Genomic DNA, 13,130 nt, shown 5'->3' on the forward strand with positions numbered 1-13,130 from the left:
ATGAAAGTCTTAATAAGCTAATCACATTCCTGAGGATCTTGTACATTGGTAACCTGTTGCTCAGGGAAGCAAAAATGAGTTTGATATGGTCCTTTGAAGTTCAGGTCCTCCCCGATGAGTCAATTTCTTATGCAGAATGAAGCAAGCATTCATGTACTCTGCTCCCATAATTCTCAGGCTGTATATAATCACCAGCTTTGTCTCCCAAATTCAGGGGAAAATGTTGAATGTCATGTGAGAATGACAGCAGATGTCTGAAGCATCAATACACTGGCTGCCTATTGAGACTTGACGACCTTGGCACTCACTGAAGTTCAGAAAACCAAGTATCTCTGAAGGTCTAAATCTTAGGTAGTATCACTTTTTATTTTCTAAAAGAGTTGGGTACATAAAACTATTTGAGAACCTGGATCTAAGCACTCCATGAGGTAAAGCTTTTTAAGAAGAATAAGGTTTGCTGATCAGAGACTAGTTTTCTATCAAACAGTGTGCAGTGCTGCCCTAATAAAACAAAACATACAACTACCATGACACAAATATTCTAAGAGGAACAAAAGCATTCCTGGTATAATTCTTTTGAAATCAGCAAAAGAGATGAAATTAGAATCAACCTTCTTAGGGAAAAATCTTTTACTTTTAATAAATAATATTTGTACAGCATATAGTAATTTTAAAAGTGTCTTTTATCAAATTTATTTTGATTTCATGGAAACATGTACAGCTATTAATATAAGCAGGCTTATCAGTCCAATTTCCTACTGAATGTTCTTTTTGTTAGTTTTCTTTATTTTCTTTTTAGTTTCCTGCTTTATCATTCAGAAGGTTTGCACTGTATTCCTGTACATATTTGGTTTGGTGCCCAGAAATGTATTATTTTAACATGGCTATTCATTAGAAGTTATTACTTTACAGGGGTTCTACCATGCATACATAATTATATATATGCCCTTCTATGATGAACACTGTGATAACGTTACCATAAAAGATTTTTCTTTTTAGGGTTTATCATCTCTGCCATTTCAAGTCACATTGGTTTGACTAATCCTGGCATCTAACTTTCTAAGTTCAATTATTTTTTCAAAAGGTACTAAACTGCCAAAACCTATTTTTCATTCTTTTTTCAGTAACATTAATCCTTCAGAAACTATTGGGACTGGGACTTGTCCTCCCTCTACGTTCTCCAAGGAAGAAGCAAGCATGGCTGCTAACACACAGAATGTCCCTTGGCCAAAACCAGTAAGCCAGTTTTCAGTGACATGCCCAGGACTACTGTGATGCTTTCTCAAATTTGTTTTCATAACCATATATTTAAGTAGCTCCATGTCACTCCATAAAGATAGTTTTTTTTAAGAATATCTCCAGATACACATAGGTTGAGGGGTTTTATTTCTTTTTTGAGACTTTGAGAAAGTTTTAAATGACCAATTTTATGATGACAACAATTTAAGAGAATGTTTAAGATAAAAAGGTAAAAATAGTGATATTTCCTTGCAACCTGTTTCTATGAATCTGAATCACAAGGCCAAGCAAGAGCAGATAAAAATTCTTCACAATCTTTTCAGAGAGCTGGCATTAAAAGTTCGAGTAACTGTGTGAGCAGTGTAACAGAGCATTGTACCATTGTCGTTGGTCAGGAGCCAACGCTTCCAAGTGGACCTGAAAAGCATGCTATATGCTGGTGTGACATTAAAGTTACAGAAATGTCTTCAGTACTGAGATATCTGATTTGCTTCCAGCAGCTAAGGCAGAATGAACAAGATCACCTAGTACACTTGAAGGAGACAGAACATTTAGCATTTTGCTGCTTCATTCTCATCATTGTCCACCCGGAGTATTGGGAGGATAGATTTGAGACTTAATCTACAAGCTAACTTAGACTTCTTAAATCCTATATTGCACATTGTTTTTCTTTTGTCACCCTCTACGCATCTAAGATGGCTTATGCCCTTGTTCAAGTGTTGATGGGACATTAAGTGATATTTTCACTCCAGAGAGTCCACAATTACAGAATTATTCTGAGCTGCAAAGACATTCATGAATATAAAGAATTAAGCATCCAGTGAAACTTGGAATTGCTGTACTTATACTAAAAGAGTTTATATTATAATATTTAATTGATGGGAAATGGATCTAGAGCATAGAGAATATTTTAGAATTGTTGAGGAAAAAACCCCCAAAACTGAAAGCTATACATCAATTATACAATATGTAATAATTTTGAACTATATACTTGCCTTCACATATGTAATTCATGCTTTTGTATAATATTTTTCCATTGACACAGTTTTGTACTGTAATGTGATTATACAGTGGTATTTGTGGAATGACAGAATCCATGAAATGGTAAAGCAAAGGACATCTCTGGACTCATACAAAACATAACAGGATCTAGTTGTGCATCTGCTGGTTTTATGTAAGTCCTTCTGAATGTTTTAGAATTCAATAGTGATTAAGTTGAAAAAATTTGTTGAAGATTACTTTTCCTGATAAGTAGCTAAATTTATTCTCCATTAATCAAATGTTGCAAACCCTCTAAATGTTCACTAAAGTGAAGGTAGTCTTGCTCTCATTTCTTTAGTTTTCAGAAAGAGAGGCAGCGAATGTGTTTTTTACAATTGCCACCCTCTGCATGAGACTCCTTCAGCCTGATTCTCATGACTACCTAGCAAAAGCAAGAGTATGAGGCACTGTTCAAAGAGTATAGGATATGGGATATCCTGCCTAACATTTCTCTCTAGAAAGCATGCTGTAGTAGTATGTGATCTGTGCTGTTAAATGGTATTGTGCAATTACCCTAAAAGCCTAGCAGAGCTAGCTACCTCACCATCTTCTGTGACACTACCCTGCTGAGTTTTTTAATATACTGTGTGAAAGTGGTGATACACGGATCTTGTACTTAATAAAGTTGGTTCTTTTCTCCACAAAATGAGGCTACATTGAATGTAGTTGGTACTGTGTGGGGTTAACTTTCTGTAGCCTGTTACCTTTGACTTCAATGACTTGAAATAAAAAATGAATCTCCACAACTCCAATGAGACTCACTTCTGATAATATTGGCCCATTGACTTCAATGAAACACTATTAAAAGTTATTCTCAATTCACTTTAATAGTAATTTTTAACAGTATCAGGCCACTGATTCCACTATCACACTTTCTAGACTGAATGTTCAAACACTTCATAAAGACAAAAGCAAACCTTCATATACTTCAGTGAAAACTTATTTCTTGTGATTGTAGTTTGTTTACTTCCTGATAAGCAGTACCAAATATTATCTCATAGGAAAGAAAGAAGTATCTTCCAGACTTTTTTTTATGTAAACATTTTTTGGGGGGATACGGGGAAAAGATAAAAAACCCAGAATGGCATATTAAAACCAAATGGACTAACATTCTTCCTTAACCCTCATGAAAGTCATATGAAAGGTCCAATAAAATATAAGTAAGTATTTTAAGAATGCTTTTCGGTTTTTTTGATGATGATGGTTTGCGTTGTGTGGAGTTGTTTTTGGTTTTGCTTTTGTTTCATTTTGCATTTTTGTTTGGGTTTTTCTGTGGATGTTTTTTGGTTGGTTGGTTGGTTTTATTTTTTAGGAAACTGCAGAATTCTTCCATGAAATTAAACTGAAAATTGAGATAATTGAGGGATGAGGAGTATGTTTGCTTTTGCTTCCTTGCTTGAAACAGACTACATCTCAATTACTCAAATTCATGACTGAATTAGGTGTATTGAAGATCTAACCACTATGCTGTACTAGAATGCTCTTCTTATTCTTGTTTTCTCAGAGGGAAAGTGTTACTGAACCTTTTTTCCCCACCCATCCAGATCTGAGGTTTGATGTCTGCTTAAGACATACATATGCCTTCATGATATTTATGTATTACAATTTGCTTTGTTTGAGCTCTTCAGAGTTTGTCATTCATTTGGATTCTTTTGTTCTAACCCCCGATTTAACTTGAAATCTATCCCTCTACATGCAAGACAATTTTGCCATTTTCCTTCAGAAGCCAGACAATTTATAGATGAGCTCAGACCAAATAAATCAGGCAAGATATATTTATAGGTATAATATACCATATATATTAATATATATTTTTAATCAACTTCATACTGTCACTCTGCAGAAATAATTAGCTGTTAGGAAGGCACACACTGCTGCTATCCAAAGCAGGCACTATTGCTGGTATCCAGGCTAGGACACCAGAACAGCCAGCGGTCAGTCAGCCACTGCATACGGCGTGTGTCCACTAGTGATGAAGTGAGTCTTCTTTGTTTCCCTGTATTAATTCACTTGAATGACTGTGTAACTACAATCATCTTTAGAATGAGCAATTTCTCCACAAGAGAACATTTACAATAATTCTGAACAAAGAAATAGAGATTCAAACACACATTAACTTCAGTACTTGGTGGTGGGAAAATGCATCGACTCATCTTTGGTTCCCCAGCTCCTCTTCTCACAGCATGAAGCCTCAGGAAATTCTCAGTTTTACTCTCCAAACAAGAACTGTATCTTGGCCAGTGGTCTCCATTTTGGGTTGACTAGACTTCTGAATACTTGTGCATGAAATCCAGTGGTCTAACATTCCAAGTTAACAGGCGAGTCAAATTCTAGTGCCTATATGTGACAGTGCCTATATATGATAGTGAACGTTCAACCCTGGAATTCTTTTGAAGGTTAGTATTAACTTATCACCTTGCAGCCTCATAACTGAAACTAATAACAAATCACTAGGGTTCTGCTTGCAAAATGATGTTATTTTTTAAATTATGGAATAATGTGTGTATGATAAAATGAACAATATCAAAATAAAGTTCCTACTTGAAGAAATATTGTTTGATACCTATAAAGGTACATTCAAATTAGCATGTACAGAGCATATATATAGTATGTCTTTTCTCTTTTCTTTTCTTTTCTTTTCTTTTCTTTTCTTTTCTTTTCTTTTCTTTTCTTTTCTTTTCTTTTCTTTTCTTTTCTCTTCTTTTCTCTTTTCTCTTCTTTTCTTTTCTTTTCTTTTCTTTTCTCTTCTTTTCTCTTTTCTCTTCTTTTCTTTTCTTTTCTTTTCTTTTCTCTTCTTTTCTCTTTTCTCTTCTTTTCTTTTCTTTTCTTTTCTTTTCTTTTTTTCTCCTAAATGTTTGTTTTCCTAGAAAGCCTTATTAAGGGATATTCTTTCAGTTTTTAAAGATCTTTCTAACTAACAGTGAAGACAGCAGATATTTTAAACTACATACATTATATAAATTAACTCCAGATATGTGTGATCCACAAACCAAACAGCACCATATGAATGCACGTACACATATATCAGGACTTACAAGTAAAAGGAAGACAGAATGATTGGCAACGTCAAGCATCATCTGTTATAACAGTGGTTTGAAGAGTTTGGAGTCTCTCAAAAGTCAAATTATTTTGCATTATTCCCACTCACAGATTCTTCTTCACCTAAAAAGCAAATGTAAAAGAGCAATGTTAGTGGAAGTAGCAAGGATTCATAAGAATATTCTGAAAGCTAAAAACACTGTTGCTATTTAAACTGAATAATTCTTCTTCTTATCTTCAGATATGCAAACTTTGAAATATTATTAATGCATACCATAAAAAGTGTAAGGTGTACAATGAGTTCAAGAAAAATCTTAACCTTGTGGTTTTTTTCTACTACAGGTGTTTGATTTATCAGCTTCAGTCATTTTATTAATTCAAGGTTCTTTTCCATATAATATCTTTATTATGCAGATTTTCACCCTTTGTATTTATTTATAAGCTGGAAACACTTGACTAAAACTGATAAAAATCAAAAGTTCAGCCTAGAAAGAGTAACAGATTAGAGTATAGTCTAGATTAATCTATTCACTGTGCTTGGCTGGCATATAGTGAAAGACAGGACATACAGACAAGCAGTTATTGAATTGACGGCACAGAAAACAGCATGGACTGTTAGTAACATTCTTCAACAAAAATTGTAACTTTTTAATGAATTAGTGATTGCATTTGAATCTTAGAAGAATTACTGTTATGTGGCCAAAATACTTCTACCTGTATAATAGTTTTTATCTCCATATGGTTTAATTACTTTAGGAAAAAATATTGATTTAGTTCAGTTAAAGGAGGAGATAAATAGTGATTATTACCCATTGCAACTATAAATAAACTCTGACATTGTGCAGATGTTGTTGCTGTTGTTATAATACCTACTTGTATGGACTCTGATATTTCTTCTTGTTCCAGACTAAAAAGGCCAAATCTATTTTAAATTAAATACTCTTGAAAATCTGTAGGAGGTTTTTTGCCAGAATAAAGGACACATTTCAAAAGAAATTATAGTTTGCTGGAGGAGTTCCTGTTGCTTTTTCTTCTGTGTTATGTAAGGAGAAGAAATAGGCCATATCATCAACAAGTAATAATTTTCACCAACCTGTCCTATCGAGGTACTAGTGAGATGCAGTCATTGCTGGTTGTCAAGTTATTACAGAAAAATAAGGATCCATAAATTGGGGAAAAATAAAAAAGGTACAATAAAGCCTCTTTAATGAATTTTGAACTAAGAGAAATTGCAATTTTCTTCCAACAGCCATTATATACCCAAATGATAGATACTCTATAGCCAAATATATGTTACCTCAAATGTGTAATGAAGAGAATAGTGGCTTAATTCCGTAACACCTAAAACATATATATTGATGACCAGAAAATCACATTATCTATTTCCTTCAGAGAGTCCAGAAGTTCTCCATCCAATATGGTGCCAATACCTAATTTTGTTTTAGTCTCAAAAATCACAAAGACGCTTTCTATGTTGTGCACTTATTAATAGAAAAATGAGATAATATGATACACTGATAGTGAAATTCAAGAATGTTAGGTAGTCTTCCTGAGTAATTTCAAACAAACAAACTATTCAGCTTTATTTAGATACAAACTACAGCCCAGACCACTTTCTGATAATGAAAATACACTTTGAGGTGGTGGGAATACTTGCAACCAAAGAAGAAAAGAGGAAACAAACTCAGTGTATTCCAAATTTGGTACAATTTATGGCCAATCTGTGGGCTACCCTATCTGTGAAAATGAAAATTAAAATAAAGCTCTAGCAGTGGGCTAAGAAGATCTCCAACTGTTTCCAGTTTTGTCAAAATGAAAGTCCCCAGGCAAGGAATTCTGAAGTGTGAAATGTAAGGACCCTTCTCAAGTGCTGCACGTAACATTGGTAGTTATTTTCAGTAGCTATTATAGTATGGCTACAAACAACAGAAATGCAAGTAATGTGGATGGAGGTCTATCTTTGAAATGAATAAATCTTCCTCTTTAAGGTTTGTGATAGGCCATATAAAAATACTAGGAAGGTTTGGTTGGTTTTTAACCCAAGAGAAATTTGAAATTGAAAGAGTAAGATTTGATATGTGTTTAAATTTTGAAGACCACCTGTGAGTATGCTTGATGCTTCAATTCCTTAATTAAGGAAAAAAGGAATGAAAAAATTTGGACAATCATCTTCACAGGGACAACTGAAACTGCAGAACAATAAATATTTATAAATAATAATGGTACTCTGTTAGAGATTCTTGTGCCTGGAAAGATGCATTTTCAGACAGGCTAGCCTGCATTCAAGTTTTTGACACATATATATATCCTTATAAGTTTTGATTATTTTTGGAAAAACACTAAGACCAAAGATCAAAGTATTTATTTCTGATCCTTATGTATGCTTGAAGTTTCAGAAACTGTTAGCAGAGTCACAGATGTACCTGGCTGCCCACCTGGGACTGCTACACAGGAACCCAATGCACTGCCTTCAATGAGTGGAAAAAATAATGCTGTTGTAAAATAGAACCCCGCCACACCAACTACGGAGAAGCATGTCTTTAGGGACCTAGCACAGCTTTAAACTGCACTGGATGCAATTTGGACAGTAGGAGACAAGACACAGGCATGGGGATATTCTTGTTGGAAGTTCATTGCTGCATGACTCAGCAGAGCACCAACAGTGGCCACCGAAGAAGAAAGGCTATGTTGGACTGTACTAGGCTTGCCTGAAAAGCTCTGAGTGAAAGCTCAATGCTTTTTTTGCTGTATGTACAATTAAGTTGGATTCATTCATCAGAAAATAATTAGGAGAAAGAGAGCATGTTTGTTTTCCATTTCTTCTGAGTTAGAAGAGACTGACTGCTTAGTAAGGGAAAGAGTGAGAATCCTCCTCTAAGAGCAGTCAAAAACCTTGAGCTGTCTTTTGATCCCGCCTTTCCAGGACACACCAGTAGGTGCTTCTGCAAATTATTTTGTTTAGGAGCACTGACAGGCTACAAATAAATTTAAATAAATAAATGAAAGGGAAAAGTATGTTGACTAGCCCTGTGTTTTTTAAAGTTTCTCTTATCTTATGGATGAACAGGACCAAAAATCTGAATGTGGTGAGAACACAGGATAATGTGATGACATTTCTTAGAAGGCCTGGAGATAAAAAACACCTACATGATTTGGTTTTCCACTTTTTCAAGTAAGGCTTCTTATCAGGCTGTGTGGCATGAATCAGGTTTTTGGGGAGGTGGAAGCAGCAAAATTTAGTTGTGGTCTCCATGGCCCTAATTTGATGTCAGTGAAGTAGCAGATTACTTGGAGGTGTAAGACTGGTCTTGAAGACAAAGGAATTGAATACACAAGTGCTAAAACTGCCTGGAGGAATATCACAGATCTGCAGAAGCAGGTAGAGTTGGAAAAAATGATCTGGCTGCCTCTCGATCTTCTCAAGGTGCTAGAAAATTTGTGGGTGATCAACACTGCAGAAAACCTCTGGAGATAACTCACTCACTAAAATTTAGGGCCAGAGCAAAGTGTGCAACACACAAGAAATTGACTTTAATGCTGATTCTCCAGCCTTGGAAGATGACCTGTCCTTTGTCATTACATGGTGGGCCAGAGGTGCTCCTTTGCTTTCACATAGAGTGTAAATTAGGCTAGCAGATGATAGGGAAGACATGATACTCCTTCCTGAGGCAGCTTCAGTGGTCAAAGCACAGCCTAGGTACATACCTTTGGTATGTTAGGAATGTATCAGTCTTTCTCCACTGTGGACTCCCCGTGCTCAAAAGGCTCTCAGCTGCCAGTACCAATGAATGGGATCCTAAGATTAGCCTCAAACCTTCGCTGCACTTTCCCAATGGCAGCGCAGTGTACTAATCGCTGAGCCATTGGGATAGCCCTGTAGGGCATTCTTCTAATAGTTTTTCTAGTTCTTCCACTGATGTCCTTATACATCTTTTATGATTTCGATAGTGATGCTATGTTCCCCAGGCACTTTCCTTCTATCTTACTCTCTGCTTGTTTTGTTTTTTAATACGGGGGGGAAGGGGCTACCTTAAACTTGCCCTTCATTCCTAGCACAACCTTTCAGAAAAGACATTTCCCTTATCCGTTCTTCCACCCATGAGTGTCTGTCAAGGAATGGGGAAGATGGAAAATATTTGAGTACTTTTGTTTAAGTTGTGATGGTCTTTTTCCTGACTTCATGTTCTATTTAGAGCTTTTTCTTCTACACAGATGAACAGCCAGTTCTTCTGGATTTAAAATTAAAATCCAAATATTTTCTTTAAACTGCACTCGTTGCTTTTACAAAGGAATGAAAACAAAATGCAGCACGTGACATCATTTGAAAGAGAAAATCATGTTATCTTATATAGTTGTAGAAATAAACTGTATTTTTTTAACTGTGGCTCTTCCCTAATGTGCACTGCTGATAAATAGTAAAAAGAAATTTTTTCCTAACTATATATTTCTCTCACATTATACATATATAAATTCCTCTGGGAATAACTTGAGCAATATAACTTGAGATAGGAGGTAGCTGATATATATGAGGTATTAATATGAAAAATATTTTCACTGCTTGTATGTTATAAAGTGCTTGGAATATTTCAGACAACAAAAGTATAGGTCAGTTAAAGAATTTCCTTATCCCTGTTCTGCCCATAATTTTTTTTCCTGCAGGTCCATTTTCTCTTGTTTTCTTCTCATCTGTTATTTTCATTTTCCTTCTCATCTTTCATTCAGTATTATACAGGGCACATTTTGAGGCGCTTCTTCTGCTTCCCACTGACGATACATACTGGCAGCAGCAACTGAAGCATCAGTCAGTGAACACTTGTAGAGATGGTGAGTTGTAAAATAATAAATCGAATATTTAATACTTAGACAGAAGATGTGGACTTTATCTACACTTAATGGGTGGGGAGGCTGATTACTCATTCATAGCTACACCACTTGTGAATGATGAGGTCACCCCTATCTCAGGAAGATAAATGCCATATCCTGTTATGACATATTCCTTTTATATAAAATTAGTTCAATTTTCTCACTAGTGAGGAATCAGTATAACTAAAAAAAAAAAAATCACTTCAAGATAAAGGCATTTTTCTACTGTAATTCATTATATATCCTATTTTCATTTTATTTCTGTTCTGTTTTGTTCTATTTTATCCTGTTCTATGTATACTATTTTACTCTCTACCTAAATGATATCTGACTAAAGTGAAGCAAAAATTAGATGATACAATGAAGCTTTGTAGCATTCTCTCTCATACCTGTCACAGACTCCTTCCAACAGCAGATAATGAAAATTCAAAGTCAAACCATTTAACTTTAAGTAAATGGAAATGAATTTCCAGAGAAGAGATATTTTTTCACCTGTGAAAGAAAGGAACAGTAGTACATTGACAATGCGAATAAAGATATAATATATAATTGTGATAGAGAGGTATATGAAAAGCATAAATATTAAATGTTATTGTATTACATATTTTCACGTGTTTTTAATTTTTATCTTTGCTATGTTTTTGCCTGAGAAGAAGGTCTACTGCACATAGTTAGAAACAGCAGTACTCTATTGGAATATTTGTTTGCTTAATCAATACTAAAGCAACTTGCAGTATATCTAGCAATAGTATATGGTACTGAGACAAAAACTATGCCATTCAAACACCAGAAGCTGTCAATAATTTGACCAAAATGAGAAATAAAGTAAATTAAAAATATTGGGGTTTATTCTCATCTCATTTATGCTAGCATACTACAGCAAATTAAGTTAAATCCATCATGGTATGTTGTAGCATTGGTGAAGGATGTGGCAAATTGGGTCCACACTATTTAATATGGCACAGAGTATAAGCTTGATGATGGATATTTTCATTGGTGAATAAAACAAGTCTCAGAAATTCCTACTGGATTTTACCATTGTGATTAGCCTGGGGGGAAAAAAAGATACAAGCAATCAAAATGGACTTTTCTTCAAATATGAGATAATGTTTTTTACTTGGTGTCTTTTAAGAGCTATGAGAAAGAAAATGCATCTGTATTGTAGACATTCACAGACCTACCTTTGAATCCTGCTTGTCTTCTAACATACAAAACTATTTGTCAGTACTTCCAGCAACTCAGTGGGTCTACTTGGGCAAGCAAAGTTAAAGTAAAGAGTGAATTTTTAGTTACATTAACACTTAACATAATAATCAATACTCATAAAAGATCTTATTAAATATCAAGAGATCCTGGTTCTGCCTACATGGATGAAAAGCCGTGACTTTCAAGACTAAGCTGAAGCAAGCTTGGCTAAAGGAAGGCTCTCTGTCCTGGCTGTCTCTTTGAAACATGAAAACCTGCTTAGAGTTGCCACTGTAGAGCAAAGAGTGACAATCAGTGGATGGGGACTTCGACATTATTACATCCACTCTACTGCCCGGCCATACATTGACAGACAAAACTACTGTAATGGAGTGATCATTTGGAAAATGGCTACTGCCCACATTTAAATTCCTTTCAGTGTTATTCCATAGCCAATTAGAGTGGCCCAGCCTATATTCATGCCAGTCTTGTACTATAATGTAAGAAAAAGGAAAGGAGCAGCTCAGAAGTCTTTAATTATTCCTCCAGCCATTTATTGACCTGCTCTCTAAAGGCCATATAGGGGCCTTCATCTGCATGCAAAATTCCTATTGACATCACTGGGAGGGCCACAGGCAGTTGGAGAGTACTTTGTAAACCTTACATTTTAAATATGTTGTAGGAGAAAGGCACAGAATTTGCAGTCCTTTAAAAAAGTGAGCAGTTTTATCTAATACTGGTCTTTAAACATGGAGTTTGAATAACAGTTTTCCTAGTAATAACAACCCCCCACTTCTCTGCAAGCTATCTAACCTGCACGTTTCTGTAAAGTCTTCATATTTAACACTCAAACAATTGATGTCCCTATAGTATAAACAGGATAGATAATGAATATAAGTGGGATAGAAAATTAATCCTACTTGCGAGGAAAGAGAGTCATAATTCACTTAGGCTTCTCAGCTCTTACGTTATGAGGTCTTCAGCTAACTCATGGGATCCATTCCACATCCCACAGATGCTCATTATGAATTCTTTTTATGTGCAACATGTGGGGACTAACCAGTTTCATATCTCCTGGTATTAGCCGCAATCCAAAGCATTTTGTATTAAAACAGAATGCAAACACAGATGCTATTTAATACAAAGGATTTGAATGCAGTCTCTGTTTTAACATAAAGTTGCTGTGTCTTAACTTGCTTTGAAACAGCAAAGGGAAGAAAAGTCAAGATAAGAGGATATTTTTAGATTAGGAGCCAAGCTTTGACTCCAAAAGGCACACAGTTGCATGGGAAAAGGGGATACTGGCCCAGGTGACCGCTTTGATTCTTGGAAGCAAAGGGTACGATGCCTTTGGAGCAAGGGGGCATCCTGGGACCTCTGCCCCCTTCTGAGATGCTGCCATAGCCTTTTCAACACTACACATATTCTGGAGTGCTACTACCTGTGTTCTGTCCCATGCAACTCCTCCTGGTATGAGCCTCGGTTTCCTCAGACACGAGTTAGCAGTACGGCTGCTGTTTGTGTAAGGTGCACTAACGCAGCGTGTTACTTTCTGTTCTAGCTGTCCACTCACTGGGCTGGCGAAGAGTCCAGCTCAACACAAGCACTACGCTTTTTAGCTCCAGCAACCAGCAGCTTGGGGTTCCAGCTCTGTGGTTTCAGAGGTCCCCCCCCACGCCCCCCCAGAAGTGAGGCGAGCTGGTGGGCCCCTTCTGCGGGAGGGAGTTCTTCTGCCGTTCCCCTGCTGCCTCTGACTGGGTACA

At 35.9% G+C, this 13,130-nt stretch overlaps 1 long non-coding RNA gene across 3 annotated transcripts in view; it reads right to left on the minus strand.

The window, feature by feature from the left end:
- Positions 1-13,130, minus strand: part of LOC103620845 — a 91,057-nt gene that overhangs the window by 76,863 nt on the left and 1,064 nt on the right. The window contains exons 1-4 of one of the 3 annotated variants that reach the window (XR_001864447.1): positions 12,809-13,124; positions 11,364-11,429; positions 10,572-10,674; positions 5,113-5,442 (exon numbers count right to left, since the gene is read on the minus strand). This is a non-coding gene — a long non-coding RNA (uncharacterized LOC103620845). Of the gene's footprint in view, positions 1-5,112; positions 5,443-10,571; positions 10,675-11,363; positions 11,430-12,808; positions 13,125-13,130 lie in introns of those variants that run through there. The other 2 variants (XR_001864448.1, XR_552364.2) reach the window with 2 other exon arrangements.

The sequence above is a fragment of the Corvus brachyrhynchos genome, unplaced genomic scaffold (genome assembly GCF_000691975.1).
Source record: "Corvus brachyrhynchos isolate BGI_N302 unplaced genomic scaffold, ASM69197v1 scaffold115, whole genome shotgun sequence".
Classification (NCBI taxonomy): domain Eukaryota; kingdom Metazoa; phylum Chordata; class Aves; order Passeriformes; family Corvidae; genus Corvus; species Corvus brachyrhynchos.